This window comes from Schistocerca serialis, chromosome 11 (assembly GCF_023864345.2).
Source record: "Schistocerca serialis cubense isolate TAMUIC-IGC-003099 chromosome 11, iqSchSeri2.2, whole genome shotgun sequence".
Classification (NCBI taxonomy): domain Eukaryota; kingdom Metazoa; phylum Arthropoda; class Insecta; order Orthoptera; family Acrididae; genus Schistocerca; species Schistocerca serialis.
The window spans coordinates 45,478,771-45,505,792 of record NC_064648.1 but is presented as its reverse complement, the minus strand read 5'-3'; the positions used below and the strand labels follow the sequence as shown (position 1 = coordinate 45,505,792).

Genomic DNA, 27,022 nt, shown 5'->3' with positions numbered 1-27,022 from the left:
AAGCGACTGCCTCAGTCGATGACGCCATGCTCGGCTGGGTATGGCAAGAATTCGATTACTGCACTGATGTCTACCGGGTGGCTCACGTATCGAATGTTTGAAAAAAAAAGAAAGAAACAAACCTGTATATGCTAAAACTTAAAGCAAAGATAAACTAATACAATGAAATTTTTTCATGAAGTACAGAACGCCATAAGTATTGTATGACTAGGAGAATAAAATTTATACATGAGAATGAATCTGATTTATTATTGTCGTTTTGGCATTTTGGAGCCAGGATAGCTTGGAAATTGTGGAATAAAAAGTTCTGCATTGATTAACTTTGTTCATTAAGGATCTTTTGAGGATATTTTAGTTTATGAATATAAACCTCTCTTTGTTCAACGAAATCCATATGTAACCCTTTCTCAGCAACATGCAGCCCAGAAAGATTATCACTGTTGTCACCAACAGAATATTCACGATGAGCAATCTATAATGCAAAGATGGACTTACTCGATTTTTTGAGTCAAAGAGCTTCTATATGCTCCTTTTAGCGGGCAACAAAATTTCTCCCTGTTCTCCTATAATTGACGCAAGAACAGGAGCATGTGACTTTGTGTATGTCGGAATTTTAATGATAGTCTCCACTGAAGATATTATTGTGAAGAATTTTATGTTGTACTTTATTGTCAATGTAAATGTGTATTTTACATTACATGATCTGATAAAGATTTGCAACTTTGCATGACACTTTTCCAAGGAATGGTAAACAGACAAATGTTTGCATACCTATCTTAGCTTGTAGTGGTGATGGTGGTTCCTTAATTTTACCTTGGGTTTTTTCAGCAAGTATGCTTATGAGGGAAATGCTACAACCATTATTTTGCACAATAGAGCTAAGTATGCTTCTCTGTTTATACTCATATTCTTCACTGATGGGGTTGTGGAGCATATGGTTTACAAATGACCTGAAGAAAGTGGTTTCAAATTAGTTTTGGTGGCATGAGGTATTGTTAATGGCAGTATCACTAGCAGTAGATTTTCGACATATTCTAAAAGTATGCTTGTTACTGGGAGTTGAAATAGTCATATCAAGGAAATTACTGTTTTCAATTGTCTCATGTAGGAATCTGATATTTGAGTGCATTTTATTCATTTGATCTGCTAGACTTTTCTTTTGGAGTATTGAATTGTACTGTTGTGTCACCCATATATCTTTTATAATATATAACTTTGTCAGTAAACTATGGATGAGTTAAGAAGAATCCTTGTTCTAGGTTAGGTATAAATGCTAGCAAGCAAGCCTGCAAGGCTGCTACCCATTGCCCGCTCATTGTTTTATGTGTAAAACTTGCCAGTGAATGGAAAATGGTTTTGTGAGAGAATTAAATCAAGCAGCCATGAATGCATAAATTTATGTGTTGCTTAGCTTTTTGTGTTTGATTAAATTCTTTTATATTTGTGTAGAAGTTTATTATATCACAGCAACCAAATGCTGTTTCTGATACTATTATATCCTTAATATTTATGATTAACTCAAAATTGTTGCTAACTGAAAATGTATTTCAAAAGTGTAATTGTCCTTAAGTGTATCATGACATTTTCTGCAAATTTTGTTACGTGGAATGTTTATTGCTTTTATAATTTGACGTACAGGACAACGAATTTTGTGAATCTTAGGGTGGGGCATTAGCCTGGGGACCAGTGGATTTATTCCTGGGGCATTAGCCTGGGGACCAGTGGATTTATTCCAACACAATGCTGAGCGTTATTAATGGTCAGTTGAAAATTGTAGTTTTTAAGTAGTTTTTCAGCTTATCTTGGTATTTTTGGGTGCCATCTGATTTTAGTTAATTGATATTACTTGTTCGTGTCATTGTGGGCACTGTGATATATGATAACTGCTGTGGTGCTTTATCTCTATTACTGGGGCCACACGACTAGTAAGTTTCTTGTTGTTGTTTATAAGTTCACTGTGGGCTCATCTAGAAATTTATTTTCTTTGCAACTTCATTTGCTTTATGTGCTATGGCATTCTGTACGTTGTGTTTCAGTTTGGTTCTGGCACAGGCTATTTTGGTGCAAAAAGTTCCAAACGAGTAGAAAAAATGCCCCATATATTTTTGAAAAGCCATTAATATACACAGACAAACGTCCTTGCTGGCGCTTCACATTTGATGTTTGTCCTGTGCACCGGTGAAGTGGCAGATAGCAGATCCGTAGTACAGTGTCAATATGGCGTCTATGTACGACTTACGTTACAAGCAGCGTGGTCTTATTGAATTCTTGTATGCAGAAAAAGAAACCTTAGTGATATAGCACAGCCTCCGGTAAGAAAGAGTATGAATCATTCGTCGATACTCAACAATGGACAAGCGCTATCTGCGCTCTTAGAACTTCTACTATTATTATCTTTGTCCAAGAAGAATGAGCGTATTTTTTTTTTTTGTTTCATTATCTTATCGCTTCTGATGTTCTAGCTGACAGACGCTAATTGTTCACGGTCTGTAACTGGTACAATTGTCTGTAGTAGTAATAGAATTTTGTTGAATATATATGAAATCAATAATTGTAATATGCGTTTTTCTCAGTAGTGAGTGCCTATTCTGCAAATGATTCAGTACGTAATAATGAAATGTTGCCTTGGCCATTTTGTGTAGGCTCATTATTGAGCGACGCCATTGATGAAAAAAATTATATAAGGTTCTTTAACAGTCATTTAATGCTAAAAGTATTAAAAAGAATAATCTGAATAAACTGAAAACGGTGACTTGTAATATTTCCCAATTCATACTAAGCCAGAGGTACAGTTTTTTATTAACAGTAATATCTATAAATGCTAACGCTGCCATCGCACATAGGAAGCTATCCTGGAGCATCCAGCATCACAGAAAAACTAATTAAGCATTATTTAAATGGATTATCCTGTAATGTTACAGATAGATTTTCAATCCATCGTGAGTAAGACAGATGCCTTCACGTTGGGATACATATGTTATTTCTGGCGCCCTGAGAAAAATTAGCCATGGCTATTAACAAACAGAAAACTGTACTTTCAAAACAATTTCATACAATAGGAATAACGGCACAGTTATCGTTGTATGACGCTGTATTCAATTGAATTCATTAAAAAAAAACACGATAGTGAACATCCATAAACGTTAGTGTGCAGTGTATGGCGATGCTGCAGTTGATAGGAGTACAGTCGGGGGATGGGTAGAGAAAGCTAAGGCCTCAGGAAATGCAGAAACAGAGCTCGCTGATCAGCCACGCACGGGACGCCCTGTCACAGCCGCTGCTGCAGACGTACTGAATCGAGCGGATGCCGTTATTCGTGCCGACCGGCGCATCACAACTCGAAAATTGTTTCTACAGTTGGCAGTCAGTAGACGGAGTGTGTCTGCTATGATCGAGACTCTCGGATATTCAAAGAGATGCCCACGATTGGTTCCACGAATGCTCAGAATGGACCACAAGATTCAAAGAAACGCCATTTCATCTGAATTCTTGGAGCGTTTTGCGACCGATAGAGAGGCCATTCTGTCACAGATCGTTATGGGGCACGAAAGCTGGGCACATCACTTTTCTTTAGAAAGAAAATGGCAGTCCATGGAGTGGCATCATCCTCATTCACCATAAAAGAATTCAAGGCAGCCACCTCTCCTGGAAAAGTCATGGTGTAGTCTTCTGGGATGGTGACGGCGTTATTCTCGTGGATGTGATGGAAGAGTGTCAACCATCAATTCAAATGCATATGTGAAGACTCTGAATAAACTCAGAAACCGTTTTCGATGTGTTCAATCGGAAAAGAATCCAATAGAAATCTTGCTCCAACACGATAATGCACGCCCACACACAAGTCTGAGAACCCGAGAACACATCGCCAAATTGTGCTGGACATCATTGCCTCATACACCCTACAGTGTAGACTTGGCAGCCTCGGACTTGCATCTCTTTGGGCCGCTTAAAGATTCTCTGTGGGGAACAGGCTTTGAAGATGATGAAAGTGTCGGTCACGCAGTGGAAACATGGCTATGTCTACAGGACAAGAGCTTTTACCAGCAGGGAATACATGCTCTTCCACAACGTTGGCGTACGGCCTTAGAACCTGATGGAGACTACAGAGAAAAATAGGACATGTACAAGACATGTATATTGTCACCAAATTCTGACCCTTAACAATCAATATGTTCTGAGAAAAGAATGTGGGGCATTACTTATTGAACGATCCTCGTATATAAGAAGGGTAAAAGATCGGACTGACAAAATTACAGACCAAAATCCCTAACTTCGGCTTTCTGCAGAATTCTTGAACATATTTATTCGAATGTAGTAAACTTTGTTGAGACTAAGAAGTTTATGTCCATGAATCAGCATGATTTTACAAAGCAGCACTAATGCGAAACTCAGCTGGCCCATTTCTCACATGATATACTGTGAAAAATGGGTGAAGGTCAACAGTCAGATTCCATATTTCCAGATTTCAGGAAAGCATCAGGCACGGGGACCCATTGCAGGCTGTTGATGAATGTACGATCAGGTGGAGTAAGTTCACAGATATGTGAGTGGCTGGAAGACTTCGTAAGTTCTAGAACCCGGTATGTTGTCCATGACAGCGATTGTTCATCAGAGACGGTACACCAGGGAAGTGTGATAGGACGGCTGTTGTTCGCTGTATACACAAATGATTTTGCGCACAGTGTGGGCAGAAATCTGCTGTTGTTTGCTGATGATGCTGTGGTGTACAGTATGGTGTCAATATTGAGTTACTATAGGAAGATACAAGACGACTTTCAGAAAATGTCTAATTGGTGTCGTGAATGGCAGCTAGCTCTAAATGTGGAAAAATATAAGTTAATGCGGATGAGTTTGAAGAAAAAATCCTGTAATTATCGTATACAGTATTAGTAGTGTTCTGTTTGACACAGTTAAGTCGTTTAAATGTCTGGGCGTAACGTTGCAATGCCATACGAAATTGAAGAAGCATGTGATAAATGTGGTGCGACTTATTCTTGAGTACTGATCGAGTGTTTGGGATCAGTAAGAGGTCAGACTGAAGGAAGACATTGAAGCAAATCACAGGCAGACTGGTAGACTTGTTACCGGCAGGTTCGAACAACACGTAAGTCTTATGGGCATGCTTCAGGAACTCAAATAGGAATCCATGGAGGGAAGGCGACGTTCTTTTCGATGAACATTGTTCAGAAAATTCAAAGAACCTGCATTTGACTGACGAATCATTCTACTGCCGCCAACATATACTGAGCGTAAGGACCGCCAAGGTAAGACACGAGAAATTAGGGCTCACACAGAAGCGCCTAGATAGTGGTTTTTCCCTCGTTCTACTTTCGATTGGAAGAGGGGATGGAATGATTGGTAGTGGTACAGGGTTCCCTCTGGCACTCACCGTGGGGTGGCTTGCGGAGTATCTAGATGTAATAATGAGATTCTTGATATTATTCTTATTTAGCATGGGAGGAATGCTGTGTTTTAGTTTCTTACTTAGTAAGCTCAGCTCTTTAGCATTGAAAGTTATATCAGTGTTGTTCACTAATCTACATTAGAATTTATGTGGTGTACATACAAGCTCTTTAGGTGTGTCTTTCGATTTGTCTGAGATCGGATCCGAAACTTTTTTGTTTTGCTTAGATACTACCTGTATTCGTAATTTATTAACCTAGGCTTCAATATTGTCAATACATTGTGTAAGGGGACTTGTATCAGTGACATTAGATAGTTCATAATGCAACTCATAAAGCTTTTTAGTTAGCATTTAACAAAATCCGTTAGCCTTCTTTGCTGACTTGTTGTTACTGATCTTGAGATTAATGCAGTCTGGAATAGTTTTTGTGAGAGACACTTCTTATTAAATTTTATGGATTGGATGAATTTCATCAGTTGGAAGTATTTTTACCTCTAGTTGATGATTGATCATTTTATGTGACAATGTAGTATTAACTTCAGTATATCCTTTATGGGTGATGAACTGCCACTGTGATTATAACTGACAATTTATTTGGGAATAAACATGCAACTAGTTGCACCGACGCTTTCCGTCGAACTGGGCGTCCTATGAAAGACATGATGAACATTCTGTTTGGCTGTTTCCTGCTGCACAATGTAAACATGGAATTACAAGTATCTTCTAAAACACCACAGAAAGAGCGCCTGACGAATCTTAGGAGAGACACCCTGTACTAATTACGCAGTATGTAACGTTGGAATTTCCATGAGGATTTTCATGGATGATTCCTGTTGTGTACAGAGACGTCGTACCACTAGAAACCTGTAGCGAAATGCACAAAGATCAGCAGACCACTGAAGCTTGATGGAAGTGGATCCTCAACGTAAGCAAATGCAACTTACAATAGACAGGCAGAAAAACTCTTTATTGTATAATTAAATCTTCCTCAGGACATTTAAGTCTCATCTTTATCTACGATAACGATGGAAGATGAAAAAGTTAATTAAAATTTGTACCACAGCTGGGACTCGAACCCATGGTGTAATGGTCAGCATTTCTGCCTAGTAAGCAAGAACACCTGGATTCAAGTCCCAGCGATGGCAAACATTTTAATTCAATTCTTCAGCTTCCGTCATTATCGTAAATAAAGATGAGACTCAAATGTCTGAGGGATAATTTATTTATAAGATCTATAAGATCACTTGTGGTACAGGCATCTCCCACTACATCCAACGCTGGGGTCCTATTACAATACTGGAGAGCCCTAACAGTAATGACAATTTAGGGGAAAAATAAGCTGAAAATATGAACTGAAATTTGTGTTGGGGAGGGCAATCGACTTCAGTAATTCTTGTAGCAATGTTGAATAGAGTGCTACGTTGGTCAAATGGTCAGCATTTCTGCCTAGTGAGCAAGTAGTCCCGTCTGTGGCACAAATTTTAATCCTCTTCTTCAGCTTCCACCATTACCTTTACTTTATGATTACAAAATTCTAGAACAACCACTAGAACCACTTACTTCCATAAAATGTCTAGGAGTACACATACGGAGCGATTTGGACGTAACAAACACATAAGATTAATCGCGAGTAAGGCAAATGCCTGACTGCATTTCCTCAGGAAATGTAGTCGACGAACAAAAGAAGTAGCTTAAAAATCACTCATTCGACTAATAACTTGAATGTTACTCTTCAGTATGGGTTTTGTACCTGACATGACTATTAGATAAAATAGAGAAGAAGTAAAGGAGATGATGGATGATTTTGGTTTGTGGGGCACCTCACCATTTTCCTGAATGATGATGAAATGATGAGGACATCACAAACACCCAGTCCCCACGTAGAGAAAAATCCCCAACCTGGCCAGTATTTGGACGCGGGATCCTGTGGTACAGGGGCAGCAACGCTAACCATTAGACCACGAGCTGCAGACAAGATCGAAAGAAGAGCAGCGCATTTCGTTACTGGTTCATTCAAAAAGCGCGAAGGTGTCACAGGGACTGTAAACCAACTTCAGTGACAGACGCTGCAGGACAGGTGTTCTGCTTCGGTCTGTGGTTTGTTGTTAAAGTTCTGAGAGTGCACGTTCTTAGAAGAGTCAACAAATGTGGTGCTTGAAAGAGACTATCTCTCTAATTAAAGGAGACAGAAATACAATTTTTATGGGTAATAATTTAGAAGGTGGTGAAAAAGATAACAATGCTTTCTTTTGTTTCAGGATTGTCAGCAAACATGGCGTTATCGTTTGAACAACGGAAATGGGTGATAAAGTGTTACTGGAAAGCAGAGAATGTGAATGCGGTACGCCGATGTTGGAGAGTTAAATTTGGAACACCTCCACCGACATGAATAACAGTTACAAGAATCAGAGTAGAAGGAATGTTGCACGATATGAAGAGGGGATATAGCGGATGAAAGAGAAGTTCAACAGACGATGAGCGTGTTGATGCAGTGATCCAGACATACCTACGACCCCCAAAGAAATCTGTGAGGCAATGCATTCAAGAGACTGGGATCTGCAGAAGGCGTGCTCATAGAATTTTGCGGTCTCAGAACTTTAAGCCTTACATTCCAAGAATTCTCCACACTCTTAACGATGATGATCCCGGTAGGTGAAGCGAATTTTGTGAGTGGTTCATTAAGAGATGTGAAGACGAGCAACGTTTGCAAGATCGAATTCTTTGGTCGGATGAAGTGACGTTTAAACTTGATGGAACAATTAACCGCCATAAATGCGTGTACTGGGCCAGGGAGAATCCATACGTAGCTGACCAAAGGCATGTTAATCTACCAGGAGTAACAGTCTGGTGTGGTCTGTCTTCTAGAGCGTTAATCGGGCAGTACTTCTTTGACAACACGGTCACGGGCGACTCATACTTGGAAATGTTGGAAATGATAACTTCTGGTCTTAGAGTGGAGTTTGGAAATGAAGATTATTACTTTCAACAGGATGGGGCGTCACCTCACTTTCAGCTGGATGTGAGGGCATTTCTCAATCGTACATTCCCTGCCAGATGGCTACGTCGAAGGGGCAGTGTGGAGTATCCCGCTCGATCTCCAGAGTTAACAACTCTAGACTTCTTTCGGTGGGGTTAACTCAAAACTACACAGTTTATGCTGCGAAACCACACACACTTTTTTGAAGGACAACACACACTGGATGATCTTCGAGAGCAAGTTGAGCAAGCCTGTGATACTATTCCATTGGAAACAATAAAGTTGGCGTGTCGCTCAGTCGTAAGTCGTTGCCGACGGTGTATTGCGATGGACGGGCACCAGTTTGAACATTTACCACCTTAATTCGGACCACGAGGCACCTAACACCACTAAAATTGTATTTCTAACCTCTTTCATTAAAGAGATGTTCAGTTTCAAAGAGTGTATTCATTATTTTCGGACATCCCGTATATTTCATGAAAGGACCACCAAGATAAAATTAGAGAGATTCGAGCCAACATGGAAGCTCACCAGCAATCTATCTGTGATGGGACGTGAAAGGGGACAGTAACAGTGGTTCAGAAAATACCCTCCGCCACACACCGCAAGGTGGCTTGCGGAGTGTAGATGTAGCTGATACTTTAAATGCTTATGCAGAGGCGGAATGTGTTGTAGTAGGAACTCTGAAGTGCAAGAGTGTGTCAATGACCAGGCACAACTTTGTAGGCTGAAGCTGACAGAACTCATTATACTTTAGGCTGCCTGGGGTTGGGAGCAACAATCAATGGAAGGCTACTGTATGATACTGGAGCTAGACTTTCTGATAAAAGAGCTGGCTAAAATTGACCTTGGACGACCTATATTGGAACCTAGAAGGACGACATTCCAGCTAGGGGCAAATGTTGCCAGTGATGTAACACTGCAAGGTTCGTTTGACCTAAGAGACAAACCGATGGAACTGCGTGCAAAATCACTAAGTCTTCATTAACAAGCTATTCCGCCACAGGGCACTGGGAAGTCACTTTGCGATAGTGTAGAGCCTCAGTTACATGTCGATACGGTCTGTGTGGGAGAGTCACTAGAAGTGTGCGCTTTACTGGGTGTATCACGCTGTTTGGTAAGGCAAGTATTTCAAGCGTAGAAGTCAGAGATGGTACCCACGAATAAAGATAATTTTGGTGACAATGAAGAGGAGATAGCAAAGTGACTGTCGGTAGTGAATTTGGACAGCCAGAAGGATGATGACTGTGACATGGCACGTAGAAACCATGACCAGATGGCGACCACTGTTATAACTGTATTTTCTACGAAGGTAGAGCATCTGTAAAAACTGAAATCAGTGAAAATAAAAAACTTGCTGATGGAATTCGAAAATTCTTTCCGCCCACCGCCAGAAACGGCCATAATTCAACACCGAATCCTAACAGGAAATGGTGCACTTATATATCACAAAGCATTTCATGTACCTTGGCATTTATGACAAATTATGGGGGATTTCATTGACAAACAAACAGCCAACGGAGTGGATTACTACGCTCTGAGGTACAGATGTTCCTTTTGCGTCTACACTAGCAACAACCGATTTCTAAAATATAGGTTCTGGTGTGCCTATCAAGATCTCCACAGTAAAATGGTAACAGGAGCATATTTGAACTTAAGATCACAGAGACACTGGTAACTTAGGACGTGATGGTACTTCTCTATCACGGATTTAAGGAGGGGGTACCATCAATTAGCGGTGGTTCTGTTGAACCAACTGAACACTATGTTCTCGGTTCCTTGGGGTCATTTTCAACACTGAAGGGTGCCATTCGGATTAATGTATGCACTAGCAACATTCCAGCTGTTATTGGATGTGTTACTAAGAGAGATAAAACCTTAACAGTGTTTAGTATACCCTGATGACATAATGTTATTATTGAGAGGTAAGAGAGAGAGGGTACAAAAGTTTAGAGAAGTTTTCGAAAGATTTCATGCAGAGCATCTTACTTTAAGCACAGAAAAATGCCATTTTGCCTTGCAAGCAGTGGGGAACATGGGACATATAACAAAGGAGAGATAGAGACGTACCTGAGATTGATTGCAGCAGTGAAAGGTTTTCTCGTTCTTAATAATAGTAAGGAGTTACAATCGTTTGGAGGTTTTCAAAATATTGCACAAAAGTTCGTGAAGGGGACTGCAGCTGTCGAAACACTACTCACTGACTTTTCCAGGCTATTTAAAGGAATTTCTACTGTTGTTTGACTCTCCTAATCAGGTTTTGGGCAGTATTTTGCATCAAGTAGTGAACTGTGGAGAACATCTAATGGACCACACTTCAGAACAACCGAATAAAATGGCAGAAAGCTATTTAGTAATGGAAAAGAAAATGTTTAGTTTAATTTAAAGAATGACGTATTTTCAGTGCTGTTTCTACAGGAAAAAATTCGAAGTAGTGACTGACCATGCAACTATAAAATGTTTATTAGGGTTGAAAGACCCCTCAGGGAGGTTTACGAGGTGGCCGTTAACCCTAGCGATATGAATGCATTTCTCATAATGTCAACTACCAAAGGGGGATACTTTATGCCTAACACCAAAAAAATTAAAAAATCTTTAATTGGTCTTAACTTTTATTAACAACATACTTTTTACATAGGTACAACGGTATACTGATGTGCATCTTTTAGAGCAATCTTAGCAATACCAATGCATTTTCCGTATGTGTTAGCAGATGAGAGGAGTACGTGCAGACCACCGCAAAAGAATTTTAAAATTATACAAATTTCGTTAACTGTCACTGACATTTGTTCGCAACAAACTTTCATACGATATACAGGGTGGTCACAAACACTCTGACGAGCTTGTAACGGTGTTGCAGAATAGGTAGCACAGACAAATAACTTTAAAAAATCGATGCATTGTGCTATTGCCAAGTTAATTAGCAGTGAATTAATCCAGTCAGACCACGGTGCACGCAAATACAAGTGGCCCAGGACGCATAATTACTGTCAGTTGCTCTCACAGCACGCATGATATCACACGAAACTCCCCTGCCTTTGGCTCAGGTTCAATCCTTACTACTGCATCATGTCCCAGTTTTTGTATTGCTCTCCTGTTTGTTTTTAGAAAACCAATCAAAGAACACATTTTGCGACCCTGTATCTGGTGGACCACTTGAATTGGCACACACAACAGCCCAAATGGCTAACTTAGATGCTAATTAACACAGAAATGATGCAAAATATCAAACTTTTCCTTAACAATTATTTCTTAGCACAATCTTCCCTGCAACACCTGTACCGCGTTTTCAGATTGTTTCTGACCACCCTGCGCAGATGTGTAAGAAGGGCCCTGAGCCTGAAAATGTGAATATGACATTTGTTTTAAAATTTTTCAGTAAAACTTAGCCCACAAATTTGTCTCAGTAGTGAATATTGACTACTGAGACAAATTTGTGGACTAAGTTTTACTGAAAAATTTAAAAAGATTACACAATCTGCCATAAGAGCTCCTTAAAAAAATAAATATGGTTACTCACAATTTTAAAATGTTAACTGCATATAGAGTTTACAAAAGATGGAAAAGACAGGCAAAAAGTACCCCCTACACCCTTCTTGGTACTGCAATGTTTAGTACTGGGCAAAGTTCTGCATAAGCCAGGCAACAAGCTTGGGAACACTGATTATAATGTATGATCAGAGAAACAGCAGTTATCCAGGAGCCAGGCAGAGGCCTTGCCGAGTGGTAAGTGAGTCAAACTGCTGATTTCGACTGCAAGCAGTGAGTGACTCAGCTTCTGTTCCGCATGTATGAAAGCTTGTCATGCACCACTGGAAGAGTAGGAAGGATTGCACAGATGCACACAGTGAGCACACATGGGCCATAATCAGATGCCATTAGTAAGGTTACCAGAAGCAACAAAACCATTTTAAATGATTAAGATGGATCTTCTAGGCCCATTTAATGAGATTACAGTTGGAAACCATTTTGTTTTAATGATTGCTGACACCTATCATGGTATGTGAAAATGATTAACATCTTCAATCAGAGAGAAACTATAGCGCCCAAGCTGTGGTTAACAGCCAGTTCCCCAAGTTTGGAGTATCCGAGACATTATAAACAATCAAAGGAAACCTTCCTGTCGGACTCAGCTGACAAGTGTATAGTTTGCTATGTGTTAAGAAATTGTGGTCCACTGCATCCAGTAGCAAATGGTAGAATGGAGCGAGTTCGTCATACTATTGGTGCTGCTGTGTCCACTATCACCACAATGACAGGGATACATGTTTGTTATTCTTTGTGTGAGCTCGCTGTTCAAAGGTTCAAGTGGTACTGGGTTATCCCATTATGAGGTAGACAATGGAAGAAAGATGTCATAGCCAGTTTATATGGTTAGACTGATAAGCTTCAATAGAAGAGGGGCAGTCCGCAATTTTTCAAAGGCTCTGAAGAGATACAGAGGCATGTGCAGAAAGCTAACACCAAAGCTCTGGAACGGCAAGAAACGGCAACGAGACACACAGGGGCTTCACTGCAGTACAGGGTATGGCGGCAGGTAATGTTGTCCAGCCCTCATACACTGAACAGTAAAGCAAGGAAGTTCGTAGTGAGGTACAAAGAAATTTGTCAAGTAGCAGAGACATCGCCAATCAACATCAAAGTTCATTTACCAGTGAGAACAACGATAGTTCATTCCAGACACCCATGACCATTGCAATACATGCATTACCACAAGAATCAATCACGAAGAAAGAGAAAAGGATGAGAAGTAACCAACTCATAACTAATCAAGAAGGAACATATGTTTCAACACGTTTGGCAGTAACAAGAAAGCAACGTGATGTGGTAGTGACTTTGAATGTTACCATATGAGGCACCATACCAGCTCTGACCCTGTTCTGTGCATCCTTCATCTACCTGATGCAGAGAGTCGTCCACCCAAGTGAGCACTCATTAGTCACCCAGGAGTCTAGTTCACTGACCATGCACAGACCATGGAGGTTGGAAGTGTGAACTGAGGAAATGTTATGTACAAATACATACAAGTAGTGCTAGAACTATGGTGCCTAGTACTTAAGACGCTGTAAAAATTACTGAGCTGGACTAATGACTCTTCGTAGACTCTTAAAATATTTGAGTGATACAAGGAGTGATGCAGAGGTGGAAAGACTAACTTCATGATGACTGTTGGGCAGTGACACTGCAATTGTGGTTCATGTGTTTTGATAAAATTTAATGCTTTATCTGTATTCAGCAACTGTAGGTATATTTGTTAAAAAATTTAATTCTGTACAGGCTTCAGGCATCTAGTCCCTTTCTCCAGAAGATTACAATTATCTCATAATTAGCGAGCTTAAAAAATAAACAGGGTTATGCAACATAGTACCACAGTAATGTATAAACATTGTATAAGGGCACCAAACGGTAAGAACTCTTGCATGAAGTCTGAACGAGTTGTTTGATGTCCTTATATCTTATTTGTCCATGACTACAATACTATTTTGTATACCCCTTTTATTTTTAACACTTGGTAATTATGAAATAGTTCTATGAAGAAGAGCATTAGTTGCCTGAAACCTGTAAATATACAAAATTTCTTTTGTGCAGCTAGTTCCCAATTTTTCCAACATAAAAATAATGAAACGTGTTACCATTCATATTCGTTTACTTGACCCGCCAGTAATTCACCACTCATAAGAATCAGCCGGCGCAACCCAGCTGTGCACAGAGGTGCGCCATCCACCACAGGTTCACTTCAGTATTAAACTATCTATGGAGACATCTCTGACTAGACTAGTAAAACAATCTACCTAAGCAATCTGCACCAGACATTTGTCACCGGCTAGGAGAATGTGGAAGATTATGGCTTGCTACAGAAAGCAGTGAGTGATGCATTGCAGATTCAAACAAAATGAAATCCTTGTTCAAATGCACAATCTGAACGCTGTTAAACCATGTGTAAGAACAAATATGTAGGACCCGTTATGTGAATTTCAAAGTTAGATTGTATCTACTGCTTTGTCTATCAATGCTACAAAGTTTTGGTCGCACGTGAAATTGCTGAACGTAGCAAGGTCATCTATACATTTGATCATAATGATATTTACATGGAAGGTGCTGGAACAAAGGATCAAGTACTGAAGTGCATCTTCAGAAATGGCTTCGCACAAAGTTGCACATTTTCTATCGCCACAAACAAGTTAAAACGACAGATAAACAAGCGTCGAATGGAAAATCAGCTCAAGATGCCCACTACAGGAAAGACCATTAGGCGTGATGGGGTGTGTGTTAAATTCTTTATAGAATGCCTGAAACAAAAGGACCAATTTCTAGCAACAGATATAGTATCCAGAAATAAATCAATAGCATTTATGGTAAAAAGGATTACTCTGCTTATTAACTTATCAATTCATAGCGCCAAGACCCCCAAATTTTGTTCGCAAACGACCCAAGCTAATCCGCTCACAACACTTTAGGGACTGAGACACTTTCACAGGCAACACAAAAAGTTGCAGTAATACACGGATCATAGTGTGTTATTTTGCTTTTCATGTTCAGTAATGTCACAAGTTAGAGGAGCATAATGGTCAGAGGAGATTCTATCACCTTAAAGACAACCCAACCTTCATTCACCCTTACATGTCTCACAAGGGAACATTCCCAAGTGCAAGTAAGCAATCTTAAAACTTTGCTGTCCGCATGTCTCGTACAAATTTATTCGCTTGGCGCCGGCAGCGCTAAGTCGGAGGATGACTTGGCTTGTCGCCGGCTGTTTGTCACCTCTCCATTGATGACAAGCTTCAAACACATTGACTTTTGCATGCTTTAATTTTCCATAAATCCTCTACTTTGTCGTATCGTTCCACAAACTCTAATTTTCTCTTCAAGTAACTTCTCTGCAAGTTCTACACTGTTATAATAATTATCCATGCAGAGGTGACGCCACTTTCCATCAGAAGGTGTCAATAGTTCCGTCACTGTTTCTGCTAAAGGCTGTCCAGAGCCTGAATTCATCTTGAATGAGGAAATGTATCCCTTACTCAGCATCCGAATGACTATGCCGTATTTCGCAATTTTCGACAGATTGTGAACTTTAAAATTTAACCGTCCACGCCACGATATCATTCCTCCATCAATTGAGATTTTTTGACTTAGATTAAACGTTTCTTTAAACTTTTCGGGAAAAATAATCAATTACGAATTGCACTTTGACAAGCCAGTTCGCACTATCCAGTTTGTTGTTACTGTCGGAAAAATGTTAAAATGATAATATTTCTCTGAATCGGTTGCGGGACATCGTTTTGCGAAATATCGGTGTGTCTATCAACGGATTCGTTGACCAATAATCATTGATCCTTGCTTTTATTACAATTCACATAAGAATACCAAGCCCAAACCATTTTCTATGTTCGGGTCACGCTACGTTGACAAATTTGGCATTTTTTAAATTCAGTTTCCTTCTATTGCAATTTTGACTGTAGTACTTTTTGGTTTCGTTGCTAATATATTCAAATAGATCGTTCCCAATATTTAATTGTACGATACCCTCGACGCTCTGTGTATCTTTGGGAAATATATTTGGACCCAGGGATCCTTCAAATTTATTATTGGTCATCGGTACATCAAAGTCTGATTCATTCGAATCAGTTGGCAATCGTAGCGTTCGCCGAATTCTTCTTGGACGTATTTCACTATCTTCCTACGATTCTGCTTCACTTTCATTTTTTTGATATCCAATGTCTTCTTCCCAATCGGCCAAGTCGTCCGGAACGTCAGACAAGACGTCCGTGCATTCATCATAAATAATCCTATTGTCTCTTTCGTCCTCCATGATGAAAGGGCACAAGTACTTATAAAAACAAAACGTTGACGTGTGTAAACTTATTGTTACTTAAACAAAACACCAACAGAATGCAAAAGATACTAACGTGCTGTCGCCATCCACTGCACGATACTATGCTCACGACACCACTGTGGTGTCGCCAGATGGCATAGTGTTAATGAAACTTGGCGGATATGTAGATGGGACAAAATAACGCGACACGTATTTTTTGAAGTGGGTAAAACACTTCTTGAAAGGTAATTTAGCATATTAAGTTTAGAGTGAATATCTTCTAAACCATTATATATAAAAATTGTTTTCCATGTAAGAGTTGAAATGTAATAAACGTTCTTCAAAACTGCATCACCAAACTTTGTAGTCACTTGAAATTTTCAAAAACATCAAGCACTGTTATTCAGTTTTGAAAAATGGAACCTCTTGTTACGGGATCAATTAAATAAGCCTTCAGCCCACATTCATCCATGTGTAATTTTTGGAAAATAAGTTTTACACAATGTGCTGTCAGAGTATTTTCAACATTCCTAATTAAAACATCTAAATGTTCATTACTATTTAAGTTACATGTTTTACATATTTGTGTTCCATATATTAAAGTGATATTTTATGTTTTTTTGTTTCTCAGATTATCGTTTCATATACGTGAATTTCATTAACTGAAATTAATAAACATATCATTCTTCTGATAACAGTGACTATAATAATGACTATCTGGAAATATGCTTAAAACAATTTTTTTCTACACCATCCACATAAAATGGACAAAATGTCTTCACATAATAAACGCGATGAACAACACAACACGAAATAAAATTCACCACAATTTGCAAATTGCGCCAGCATTCCTTTAACTATCTGGATTTTTAATTTGCGAAATTACTTTATGGTGTGTGTTTTGCCCCTTTGTGTAGCGTAGGTTTGTGTTGTGTAGTGCTGTGTAGTGAAATGTTGTTTACTAGTGTAGTCCAGAATTGTGTAACATATCAGTAGTGTGTGCCTTCTGGATTCCAGATGAACAGATATCCATGTGCCACATTGCCAAATGGTAATACGTAGATTTACTTTTGTTATTTTTTTTTTACATAGATATTGTATGTACAGTTTTTTCCCTCTTAAACAACATAATGCTTAGTCACTAACAAATTTGAAATGCTGTTAAAATACTGTGTGCTACTTTCATGCCAATTCGTATGCAACATTTGGTCTGTTCTTTTATGTAGATAACAGACTAGAAGAAAATAGCTAATAAAATAAAAAGTAAAATAGTGGAATCTAGAATTATCTTGAGTAAATATGTAGTCAAGGATCTGTAGTCATAGGATCTAACACGAAGTTTCCCAAATCTAATGAGGACATAGTGAGAAAAATACGAAAAAAATATGGACAAATTTCTTGGTAATTTTCTCAGCACTCTTACATATAACACACCTCAAAAGAGGACAAATAAAGCCACTTACCATGTATTGGAATGCGAGGGGAATGAGCAGTCGCGAGACGTGCGTTATTCCGGATGAAAGCAACTGTGCATTGTCTCTCCAGCAGTTGGAGAGCTCTTCCTGGAAGACCATCGGCACATCATCCCGGAATTCTGGACAAGGAAACAGAACAAGTGCTAGTGAACAATCCCATGGATCTGATTTCTGCAGAAGCACAACATTCACCGTCAGCGCACACCAGCTCACAGACCATATGAAAGTAGAATCAACATTACACTTAAGGGCCGAATAAACAGAGATATGTAAAGAGGCAGAATATGCCGCTGCAGTCGGCAACGCCTATAAAAGACAAGAAGGTGTCATGCTGCTACAATGGCAGGTTATCAAGATTTAAGTGAGTTTATACTTGGCGTTATGGTCGGCGCACGAGCGATGGGACACAGCATGTCCAAGGTAAACATCAAATCTCTGACTTTGCTGAGGCCGGAAAAAGATCCTGCAAGAACGGGACTAACGACAATCGCCCAAAGTGACAGAAGTGCAATCCTTCTGCATATTCAGCTTTCAATACTGGGCCATCAACAAGTGTTAGTGTGCGAACCGTTCAACGAAACATCGTCGATATGCGCTTTTACAGCTGAAGGCCCAGTCGTGTACTCTTGATGACTGCATGACAGAAAGTTTTACGTCTCGCCTGGGGCTGTCAACACCGATATTGGATGGTTGATGACTGAAAATGTTTTGCCTGGTCGGACGAGTCTCGTTTCAAATTTCATTGAGCGGATGGACGTGTAGAGACCTCATGAATCCATGGACCCTGCATGTCAGCAGGGAACTGCGTGAGCTGGTGAAGGCTCTGTAGTGATGTGGGGTGTGTGCAGCAGAAGTTATGTGGGACCCTTGATATGTATATATACTATTGTAACAGGTGACATGTACATAAGAATCCTGTGTGATCGTTGCATCAATTTATGTCCATTAAGCATTCCGATGGACTTGGCCAATTCCAGCAGAACAATGCGACATCCCACACGTGCAGAATTGCTACACAGTGGCTCCAGGAACACTCTTCTGAGTATAAACATTTCCGCTGGCCCCCAAACTCCCCAGACATGAACATTACTGAGCGTATCTGGGATTCCTTGCAGCATGCTCTTCTGAAGAGTTCTCCATCCCCTCGTACTCTTACCGATCTATGGACAGCTCTGCAGGGTTCGTGGTGAAAATTCCCTCCAGCACTACTTCAGATTATTCGAGTCCATGCCACATCGTGTTGTGACAGTTCTGTGTGTTCGCGGGGGCCTTAAACGGTACTACACAGATGTTCCAGTTTCTTTGGCTCTTCAGGGTAGATCAATGTACAATGGCTACATTTACAGGATGGACACCTTTGCCGAACGTTACCAAATTCATACTTCATTATTTGTATGGCTGAGCGACATGATGACCGAAATTTCAACCTAATGTGAACATAGTTCTGAACTGCAAAAAAGAAGAGTGACGCGAGTGCATAATGGCTACTGTGTGTGTCTATCGCTACTGGAAATATTCAGGGGCAGATCGCAAAGGAGCATGCCCATTAGACATTTATGTGCAGTTTATCGTCGTGTTTCTGACTGAATCAACGGCTTGAGGGACCTTGGAACATTGCACTGACTTACTGCACAAACACCCGTCTGCAGCAGAATGACTGAAGAACGTATGGTGGCGAGATTGAGTGTGGGTAGGAGACCACTGACCGTCTGGAACAGGTAAGATAAAGCTGGGCTGACATCTGGAGTGTGTCGCCCACCACTGATTCCACACCACAGACAATATACTTGCGTGGTGCAGAGCCAGACTGAACTGGGACACTGAGTGGCGTTATATTGGTATGGCGATTTAAATCGCTTCTGATGGTGGCAGTCTGGTCGGCGCTGTCTTGTCTGTAGATGACGCGCTGACCACTCTCAGATAGCATTATTTCTCTATAGGACTACAACTCAGGGAGTAATGGTTTGGCGGGCTGTCAGATATGCCAGCAGGTCTGATTTTGGGAATGTTGAAGGGAGGCTGTATCCTCTCCAGGATATGACAAAAATCCTAATCCCTGTAGTAATGCACTGAGATGACAAAAGTATTGTATAGTGATAGACGCATATACAGATGGCTCTAGTATCGCTTACACTGGGTATGAAGTGGCAGACCAGTCCCGGAGCTGTCATTTGCACCCAGGTGATTCATGTGGAAAGATGTTCGGCGTGATTATGGTCGCGCCACGGGCATTAACAAACTCTGAGCGCGGAATGGTAGTTGGAGCTAGAAGCATCGGGCATTCAGTTTCGGATATCGTTAGAGAATTCAATATTCCAAGACCCTCAGCGTTAAGAGCGTGCCGAGAATAGGAAATTTAGGCGTTACCTCTCAACAAGCACCATGCAGTGGCCGACTGCCTTCTCTTCATAACCGAAAGCAGCAGCGTTTACATAGAGTTGTCAGTGCTAACAGACATGCAACAGTGCATGAAGTAACCACAGAAATCAATGTGGGATGTACGACGGATGTGTCCTGTAGGACTCGAAATTTGGCGTTGACGGGCTGTGGCAGCAGACGACCGACGCGAGCACCGTTCCAAACAGTTCGACGTCGCCTGCAGCGCCTCTCCTGGGCTTGTTACCATACTGGTTGGACCCTAGGCGACTGCAAAACCGTGGCTTGGTCAGATGAGTCCCGATTTCAGTTGGTAGCAGCTGACGATAGGGTTCGAGTGTGCCGCAAACCGCACGAAGCCATGGACACAAGTTGTCAATAATTCAATCTGCACGCAAGCTCGTGGTGGCTCCAAAATGGTGTGGACTGTGTTTACATGGAATGGACTGGATCCTCTAAACATTCAGCTACTTGCAGACCATTTGCAGCCATTCACGGACCTAATGCTCGAAAACAATGATGGAATTTTTATGGAGGATAAAGCCCCATGTCAGAGGTCCACAATTGCTTGCGACTGGCTTGAAGAATATTCTGGACAGTACGACCACATGGTTTCACCAGCCCGACATGAATCTCAGCAGACAATAATTCGACGTAATCAATAGGTCAGTGCGTGTGAAAAATACTGCACTGGCACGCTTTCGAATTTATAGAGAAAGCTTTTTGCAGGGGGCTACCAACGATTTGATGAGTCCACATTACATCGAGATGCTACACTATGCCAGGCAAAAAGAGGTCCAGCACGATATTAGGAGGCATCCCATGACTTTTGTCACCTCAATGTAATTGAAAAAGGTAAGCTATTGTTCGTTGTGTTTGGAAACAGGACATGAGCGTTTACGATTTCATCTAATAACTGAAATTTTTTTTTCCATGTTCCAAGAAGTAGCTTACTGTATTGTTTGATTTTCTTGCATCTGATCTGTTCCTCTGTTGATTCTTTTATGGTCCTAGTCTTCCCATAATTATACATTGGTCTACTCTTATTTGTCTAAGGGAATATTATTGTAATTTAAGTCTAGTTAATCTTGTTAAGGGGTGAACTTTTTTATTCAATTAGTGGTGCATAATTGGCCTTTTCCCTGTGTTCAATGAATTTGATTTGCTTTTTGTAAAAGGAAAAAAAATGTACAGTTTTGTTCTGAGCACTAGCCAAGCTGTGAATCTTGATTTTGATGCAGTACAATGTGTACTTCATGAACTCGTGATTGAAAGAACACCTGGAGAGTCATACGTGGAGCACTACCAACGCACTCTATCAGGCACTTTTTATAATCTTTGATCATGAGAGTCTTTGAGATTGCATGATGCACACACATAGCCCACCTGTGAGTGACACCAGCATCTATACTGTATGCATACATTTTAGACCTGCGCCATACACACTACACAATCTGTAACCTATTCACCTTGGTTTTTATCAGGCTGATAACCTCCTTATCCTCAGGTGTTATTCCATAATGTTTATGAGCTGCATATCTAGATGTCTGAATGTGTTTGTACAAAATTGCTTCATACAGACCCCAGACTTTTGCCCAGTAGATGAAACTGTCTGTAGCCATATAAAGTAGTTTCGGATCAGCGAAGTTTGGCTTCACCAATCCATAGTGGAATCAGTACACGAGGATTTTGTAGAGGTCCAGAATATATATACCCATATAGACAGGCTTCATGAACTGCGCTGGAACATTGTCCATCTCCAAAACAATGTCCTTCAAATAAAATTGTGGGCAGGTTAGAATTTGGAATTGCTATGTAATCAGTTTCACGATGAAGCCAATTCTAATGGCAAACTAAATTAATTTAAGCGTGGTGTGTAATATTTTACGTGGTCTTGCTGGAAACAGAATTGTTCATTTCCTGAGAGCTCTCTTTCCGGTATTTACATCAGTGTAGTAGTTCATCCAGGGAAGCTGCTTGAAGGAAATTCTGATAAGTTCCTTCGCCATACTGAAGCACTGCTGGAGATTTCAGTAGAGCAGAATGTATGTAATCAGAATTGCAACCGAACCACTGTGTGGGACAATGCGTTCTGGACACAGCAGCAAGTCACTGTATGTAAATGGCAAGAATATTACAGGTCTGTTTCCAAGAAATATCCGCCGTCAGAATCCACTGCCACATGTTGCAGGTTTTTCTCCAGTTTGATGGTTTCATATTCAGGCAAAGCCCTCCAGCTGGCAGAAATTGTGGCTTTTCATGCCCATAGAGGTTATTTACATTTAAGTGAAGAGTGTAACTCAAATTGTGAGGTGGCCAGTACTCCTCCACTTTCATTTGTGGGTTATTTGCGCATACTGGCAAGCACCTCCCCCTGTTGCCCACAAATCAGTTCGATGTTGGCACAAATCCTTTTTAACACTGCGTCCCACATAAGCTCTGGTACTGTGTAATGGAAGACAGGATCTGTGAGCAGGTGTATGTCAGATTCCATGTAAAATCAAACAGATTCCACTAAATCAGAGATGTCCAACTCTTCCCAAACATTCGCATGCCCGTATTCTGTATTCATTATGGAAGTGCCTGTGAGTTTACTAGTAAATGCAGTTATATCAGACAGTGTGGTTACATTTAGTCTCTCCTCCGAATCCATGATTGACCCCATTCTTTGTCACAAGCTGATACTTTGCATCGCCAGTGTATACAGTTTTGGGGATATGCATATCCAAGTGATGCACTGTCTTAGCAAGTTTCTGAGGAGGCTCTTGCATGAAACCTACTGGATACTGGAAGTGGAACGTTATTCTTGGCATGTAACGTTTGGAAAACGAGATGTAGCTTTCAATATTGTTGGGTATGACACTGAAACTATCATTTTTCAAGCAGAAATAATCATCGACATGTTCAACAAGACTGTGAGCATCGCAACTGCTCAAATTATGGAAGGCGCTGGGTATGTGTCATGGCAGTTGATATTTCATGATGCATGTACTGTAATTTGCACTGCAGAACTTCCCTGTTTGATGATGGTGGTCTCTAAGAGGAATTTCCGCATTTCTTTTCAGTGACACCCCGTAAATATGATAGTGAACTCCTGCTGATATAAGACACCATTATGCTGCAATTTGGTAGTTGGAATGTTTTTGCTATAGTTAGCATCAACATGCCATACAAGTTTTTGAAGCTCACACAGCAACCATTTCGCAGGATTACCCCTGATGTATGATTTGAATTGATTGAGATTAGAGTTATATGAGCATACAACTTGATACGCCACTGCATACAGTATGTGCTGTTCAGTGAAGGTGGTATGAGAGGCAGTGCGACCACCTTCACAATGCGCCACGGGAGGCAGTAAAGACTGAAAGCATATACGACAAGGAGGCAGTGCTCCCGGTGATGGGCATTCTTAAACACGAACAACTTTTTATCCTCAGCATGTTTTTCCACACATACTGCTTCCGACAGGTGTAATTGCGGAGACAGTTGCTCTCAGTAGAAGAGTTTAGAAATCTATGGGGAAATTGCTGTGACCCATGGCGTTTTGACAATCGGTACGAAAGTTGGTGGGACATTATCTTGATCCAGACGTAGTGTTGCTTTACACATTTGGCGAATAGCAAGAAATATATGTGTTTTCAACACTAACTGGCTATGTTGGAGGTGTCCATTTACTTTATGCTTGACTTCTTTCCACCCAGTGTTTTCTTTGTCATCTGGCTTGCTTTTATCTACACCCAACTTGTAAACATGAATTGAATAATCTGGCTTCTGACTCTCAAATTTTGTTAATTTCCGGATTTTTAAAGGGAGTAGAAGTTTTTTAATTATCTTTACAATGAGTGCAAGCCAGAAGCGACATTTCAGACTAATATTCAAGTACCTTGTCTGTAATCTGGCCATTAAGACATTCCTGTTTTTTAGCTATACCCTGTGGAAGACAAATGAAACTAGACAATCTTCAATGGGTCAAAACAAGCGAGTACAGGCTGAGGTGGATTACATGGCTGAATGCCTTAACAGACTCTCTTCCTTGAAGGTTCAGTGTGAAACTCTGGTTAAAAGTTCTGAATCACACTGCAATTGCCTCCCCTCCCCTTGATATATCACGCTGTCTTTTCCCCTAATTTTGACAAAACTTTTCTCCTCAGCCTCACTGGTTACTCTGAGGGAGTGTATGAGCTCACAGCACAGAACCGCCTTGCACCTAACTGCAGCATACTGCAGGTCATTGCCTTTCCAAAATGACTCGACTGGTATTGAGGATAGCGGCAGGATCTTGGTAGTCTGCATGTGTGTTGTCAATCCGAACTCCTAAATTCTTTCCTAAAAAGCGCCAGCAACCACAGAGCACTCCAACATGGCCGTATGATTTAGAGTAACTACAGGGCTTCTGGTAGATATGTACCGTTGTTGATATCGCTATGGTCTTCGGCGGAGGTTCATAAACTAATCAAAAATCGTAGAATTAATGTCACATTTGACTTTCAATTTGGGAAAATAATGTATCAACGTCGGGTTCGATCAAAGTGGTAGCAATTTCAGGGCGCCGTCAAAATGTTCGTCAGAGGTTTTGTTTCTATTCTTTGTTTCTCTCTTTGTATGCTTTAATCTTAAAAATAACTGTTCGCAAACATACGTGTTTCCAAACAGAGATGACTTACATGTCGCATGACCCTGCAGCAAGAGGTATATGGGCGGATGTGATTAGCAACCAAAGATACATTACCAAATTTATCTTTGGCTTGATGCGAGACTGCAACTCTATGCATTCCATCGGAAAATCTCGTGGCAATTAACTTTATTATATGTAAAAGGTGTTGCATAAACACAAAACTTTAAATTCTGAAACCGACTTTAAAATTCTTGCATCAAATCGAAAAGTATGGCTGTGTACATTATCTGATCTTTAAGATTATGTTCAGCCAGCGTGTTAAACAGAAAAAAAAATTGTTTTCATTTGCTTGCGCTTGCCATAATTTCAGTTTCATTTGGAGTGCGTTTATTTTTTGAAGCGTTGTGCTGACACGTCGGTTTCTACTTAGGTGACAGCTGTTTAAGTCACTTAAATGAGCAGTGAAATCTACCAGAAATGCTAATTCTGCCACCCAGTTGACACAGTAAAGTTATGCCACAGATTTTTCTTTCGATATGATGGACGATTTGATGTAATTAATTACTGTGTAAAATATTTTTACAACATGGCTTTCACTGTCCACCTTTCTTCCGTAAAACGTAGGATATCCCCATATTCAGCATTCAAACTTCTGAGAAATTCTTGAAATTTCTGATTATTCAATCAGCTGACTCTAATGAAAACAGTCTTCATGACAATCTGAATTGCATAAAGTGATCGATTATTAAGGCTGCACAGACATTTTCTTTGGGTATTGTGCAATGGTATTTCATGAAATGAAAGTTCCCAACATCAATGGATTTGTCTTCATTAATTTTACAAGCCCTTGTTTTTTACCCGTCATACCTGGGGAACCATCCATTCGACGCCAGATATATTAACAAGAGACAGTGAAACAGCTTTAACGTTTTTTTGTTGTGTCATGACGACAAATAGTTGACCCGAGCAGACAGGATCGGAATCATCCCATTCCCACCCTATTCACTTGTCTAATTGAGTGTCTGGATGGCTGTTTATCTGTAGATAGCAGTTGTGTGTGCGAGTGTACGCAGAATAGCTGGATGACTCATTCGTCTTATGTACGTTTATGGATATGTGTGACTGTGTATGTATGTGTGGCTCCCTTAATCTGCTGCTGCCAGTCAGTTCATGCCCCATATATTGTACATCTTGTAGAAAAGAGAATCTTACATGTAAAATATTAAATTTAAATGTTGTATAATACAATATATAGGGAGAAAAAGTGATGATAAAATCGGAAACATTGTATATACATACTTCATTAGTTTTAGTGTAAATACAATATGTATTGGGCCCCTCAAAGCTTTGATCTTGTTAGCTTGGGATTGGCCCGTAGTTTTTGGCTGTTTTTCAGAGACACAGGCCAAGTAATCGACACCTGAGTGTTGTAGAGGGTAGCAGTGGGAGCTTAGTTGGAGAGCAGAGTTGCGGACAAAACGGCGAGCATGTAACCTACTCACCTGCAAGTTTTGTCATTTATTACGTTTTCTCAAAGATTAATTTTAGCTCTTTTTTTGTTTTTGGTAAAGACTGTGTGGAATGTAGCCGAGTTAAATCAGGTGATGTTAGGGGAATTAGATTAGGAAATGGGACAGTTAAAGTAGTACTGTAAGGGAACGGGTGAAATAGGCAAGCGATCGATCACCCTCCAGCGCGGTACACATATTTCCGTCACCGCTGATTCCGCATTGCCGGGTCGCCGCCCGCGCGAGTCAGCTAGCAACGCAGAATAAAAGTGGGTCTTTCTGTCGGCCGGGCAGCTGTCGTCATCAGGCACCCTGCTGCGTCGTCAGACACCGGGCTTCCGCGTCGCGTTCCGGTTGGTAGGGTGAGAGGACACTGACCGCTTCTGAGTATGTATGTAACGAGTTTTTAATAAAAGTTAAATTATTCGACCGTGTTCAAATGCTGATCACTGGCTCGCCCTAAGACCCTCACGCCCACCCTCCATCATCCTGACCAGTCAAAAACCTTATAGTACATCAGTTTTGCTACTTCGGAAGCAAAATTACTGAGTATGGTCGAAATAGAGAGGATACAAAATGTAGATTGACTATGGCAAGGAAAGCGTTTCTTAAGAAGAGAAATTTGTTACGATCGATTATAGAATTAAATGTCAGGAAGTCTATTCTGAAAGTACTTGTATGGAGGGTAGTCATGTGTGGCAGTGAAACATGGACGATAAATGGTTTAGACCAGCAGAGAATAGAAGCTTTCGAAATATGGCGCTACGGAAGAGTGGTGAAGATTAGGTGGGTAGATCATGTAACTAATGAGGAAGCACTGAACAGAATTGGGGAGAAGAGGAATTTTAGCA

At 40.5% G+C, this 27,022-nt stretch overlaps 1 long non-coding RNA gene across 1 annotated transcript in view; it reads right to left on the bottom strand.

Moving 5' to 3' along the window:
- Positions 1-17,672: 17,672 nt before the first annotated feature.
- Positions 17,673-27,022, bottom strand: part of LOC126427347 (uncharacterized) — a 36,608-nt gene continuing 27,258 nt past the window's right edge. The window contains exon 5 of the long non-coding RNA XR_007576644.1: positions 17,673-17,791. This is a non-coding gene — a long non-coding RNA (uncharacterized LOC126427347). The remainder of the gene's footprint in view (positions 17,792-27,022) is intronic.